Here is a 4,653-nt window from a genome sequence, read left to right as displayed (position 1 = left end):
TGTGTGCGTGTGTGTGTGTGTGTGTGTGTGTGTGTGTGTGTGTGTGTGCATTCAAATGCATGTGTCACTGTGTGTCTGCATGCGAAACCCTTTGTGTGTACTTGAGACTGTTTTTAAGTGTGTTTGCCTGAATAGTAAGAGCCATTATGAACGCCTGCGTGCGGGCGCTCACACACACACACACACACATACATATATGAATATATATATATATATATATGTGTGTGTGTGTGTGTGTGTGTGTGTGTGTGTGTGTGTGTGTGTGTGTGTATATGTACATGTATATATATATATATATATATATATATATGTGTGTGTGTGTGTGTGTGTGTGTGTGTGTGTGTGTGTGTGTGTGTGTGTATATGTACATGTATATATATATATATATATATATATATATACGTATATATGTATAAATGCAAATATCTATATACATGAATACATACATACATAAATGCATATATATTTAATTATTGTATTTTTGTATATATTAGAGGGTGTATAAGTAAAGTAAAGCGGGCGTATGTAATCGTCATATTTATGTCTGCATGTATGTATATATGCATGCATGTATGTATATATGTACGTATGTATGTATGTATGTATGTATGTATGTATGTAATATACGTATGTATGCATGTATGTATGCATGTATGTACGTAAGTATGCATGTATGTGTTTGTGTGTGTTTGTGTATGTGTGTGAGTGTTTGTATGTGTGTGCGCGCGTGCGCTTTTGTAGAAGGTGCATGCATACATGAAAGGTAAGGACGGAAGGTTAGTTTTATGACAAATCTGGCGTGACCTCACTGACCTCGTCTCTTTTCCTGTTGCTTGATATTACATCAAATTATCATTTGATGTAATAGAGGGACACAGTGGTGCGCTGCACGTGACTGGCCACATTGCCCCGTGACACACGTCTCTGTATATATGTATATGGATATGTTTGTGTGCGTGCATGTGTGTGTGTGTGTGTGTGTGTGTGTGTGTGTGTGTGTGTGTGTGTGTGTTAGTAAGAATTGCAGAAAGCGTAGTTGATATTTTAAGACATTATATAATACAGGCAGCTTTCCCCAAGCGGGATCGGTGCTATTGAGAAAGTCCTTTAGCCGTGTTGCCTAATCCAAACTTTGTGCTGCTGATTCCGACGAAGCGTGGCAATCAACTTGCACCAGAGCGACAATCGGCTGAGGAAAATGCCCTCATGTTATTAAAAAAAAGCCTTAAAATATACCAATTACCTTTTCTGCGTTTCTTGTAAACTTGGCTCGAATTCTACCCGCTTGCTTATCCATGGATGTGACGGTTATTGATAAACCACATGTAATGGAGGAGTGGAGTCTTGAACCGTTCACTGAGGTCAAAATTTTTGGTAAGGTTCCGTTTCTTCCAGCACACTTTTGAAATTATACATACATACATACATACATACATACATACATACATACATACATACATACATACATACATACTCACACTCATTTATATGCACTTATATTCATGGCTAAGAACACTGGCAAAGGCAACCGATAAGATTATGCATTTTTGCCAAACAATCGTATAACTCTGTCAGTCGGTTTACTGAAACAAGGGTATGATTTATAAGCTCGTGTAAAAAAAGCAACTTGAAATGCAGTAGGTTTCTGCTCATCTCAATGTTTGCTGTGCCACGGGTTTTTAGAGTCAATTGCTCTGAAAAGAGGGTTCTGTGGGGTGCAACACATTATCCACTCAAAACGAATTCACGCACAGGAAATTCTTGGACTTTAGGAACGCCTGTACGAACTTTTTCAGGAAGTGGTCTTATATATATATATATATATATATATATATATATATATATAGGGAGATGTACTTGCATAGCAAGTGACCTGATCTGAGATCGTGAGCTGGAACGAAAACAATTGCAGCGTGGAAAGTGTTTATAAGCCATTTAAGAAACACACAAAAGACCATTAGATTCACTTCAACATTTAAATTTAATTTACCAAAATATTTTCGTCGCTTTGAGACCGCAACCTGTTCACTGAGTGTAGAAAGTAGTTCTTTGTATATTTGTTTTCTATGCAAGCACACTGTGTGTATATGCAAATAAATACATACATACAAACAAACAAAAATACTCTGTTGTTGATGTTGAAATTCCAATGAAGAAGCCTTGGATCTAAGTTAGAAACCGGTTCTTTCTTTATTAACAAAAAAATCTTGAAATGAAACTGAACAATGACATGCATCCATACAAACATACATACACACACGCATCCATACAAACATACATACACACACGCATACATAGAGCTGCGGAAATCGGCCGCCCAGCGGATGTGAACACAAGGCTGAAGGTCAGTGACAAAGAAAACACCGACGCTGAACTATTGAGATATCGGTCAGATTACAAGTTCAGGTTTATACCTGTAATTATTGGGGCACTAAGATATGTAACACACTGCCTGAATACCAATCCTGAGAAATTAGGGTTTTCAAAGATAATCTGTAAAACTTTCCTGAAGTTTATCATTTAAATATATACGAGCATGTCTAGATATGTAACTATATGTGCGAGAAGACATACATAAAACAACACATACATACATACATACATACATACATACATACATACATACATACATACATACAAACATACAACCTAAAATACCCTGTTGTTGTGATGAAATTGTAATGGAGCCTTGGATCTAGTTATGAAACCGGTTCTTTCTTTATTGGCCAGAAAACTTGAAATAAACTGAATAATGGCATATTGAGTCATCCAATAAATAATGCAGTTTTTTTTCGATTGCATGAATTAAAAGTCGGAGGGGGACGGGATAAACTACCAGCATCAACTCGCTATAAAAGCGGGTTGTAATTTAACCTTGTCCTTATCCTTAGTACATGTTTTGAAGAGTGCAGTTCAATTTTAACAGTTATTTTTTCAAAGCTATAATGAAAGTGACAAACGAGCATATTCGGAATATTTTTGCTTTATGAGTTCAATAAGGGCAACGGCGCAACGGAAAGTGCGAAGAATATTAATGCAGGATATGGGGATCGGACAATAAGCGTAGGCCAGTGTCAACGGTGGTTCCAGAAATTCCAAGTCGGAAACTACGGCCAAGAAGACGAACCTCGTCCTGGAAGATCTGTAGAGCTCGAGGAGGACGTCCTGCAAACCCTGGTGGAACAAAATCCCATCGTAACTGTTGAGGAACCAACAGGGGAGCTTGGATTTGGTCGTTCAACCATTCATCGACACCTGCCCTCGGAAATGTCAGTAAATTGGTTTCAAGACGAAAGGAGTTCTTCCATCAAGCATAATGCTCGGCCACATACAGTGAGGATGACATTTCAAAGGCTGGAATAGTTTGAATGGGAAACGATACCCCATCCACTATATTCGCCGAACAATACCCCATCTGATTATCCGTAGTCTTCAAAATCATTTGGATGGAAAAAATAGGAATTCAGTAGACGAGGTCAGAACAGTACTGGAGGAGTATTTTCCGTAAAGGACAAGCGGAAGTGCATTGAAGAAAATGAAGGAGAGTATATTGTAGATTCAAACAGAACTTTATCTTAATTTTGAAAAATAAAAGAAGTATTAAAAAAAAAGCATTATTTATGGGACGATCCAATCCACACATACCTGAGTGTGTGTGTGGTTTTTTATTATTATTACCTGAGTGTTTGTGTGTTAATGTGACCGTGCATACGCCTGGCAGCGACATCAAATCCGTTCAACTAAGGAAAGCTGATTAAGACCCATAGAGCTGACTGTTATTATATATTTGTTGATTAATAGTCAATTAAAGTATAATAATTAGTCAATTATTTATCATATTTATTTATTCCTCCTCCTTTTGACTTTGAAATCAAAAACAGTTAACAACACCAGGTGCTGGTTATTGACATTAATTACATCTGTAGTAGTAGTAGTAGTAGTAGTAGTAGTAGTAGTAGTAGTAGTAGTAGTAGTAGTAGTAGTTGTTGTTGTTGTTGTTTTTGTTGTTGCTGCTGCTGCGTAATATTTGCTGTTACTTTTTGCTGCTGGTGCTGCTTAACACCACCACCACCACCACTACTACTACCACCACCACCACCACTGCTGCTGCTGCTGTTCTTGTTGTTGATGTTTGCCTTATTAAATGTTGTCACATGACTGTGTTGTATCTTATTAAATATTGCTCTTCTTAACTGGTGTTGGAGTTGTTGTTGCTGTTGCTGTCAGTAAATCTCCTTAAACCCAGGAAATGAGGCAACTTCAATCAATTACATGACTCCATAAATAAAAAGAAAAAAACTACTTTCTTGGTCGTGGGAAATGTTTAGCGCAGCTGACCACTGGACACTCGTACACACACACACACACACACACACACACACACACATACTCTTTACAAGTCTCTACAAGTTTTCCCCCCCCTTTCCATCCTTTTTCTCTCTACCTCTCTGTCTATCTGTATTCATACATACATTAGTATGTGTGTGTGTGTATATATATATATATATATATATATATAAGGGGGCAGCCCTCCCATGAAATCCGGGTTTGTGCAGCTCCCGGCGAAGGGTTTTTGTGTAAACTGGGTTCTCGAGGTGGTCCTTAAGCTCTGCAGTAATTTTGGGAGTTGTACTTTTCTGATCCTTTCTAACA

This window comes from Octopus bimaculoides, chromosome 7 (assembly GCF_001194135.2).
Source record: "Octopus bimaculoides isolate UCB-OBI-ISO-001 chromosome 7, ASM119413v2, whole genome shotgun sequence".
NCBI classification, from domain to species: Eukaryota; Metazoa; Mollusca; class Cephalopoda; order Octopoda; family Octopodidae; genus Octopus; species Octopus bimaculoides.
Note: the sequence above shows the minus strand (reverse complement) of the source record.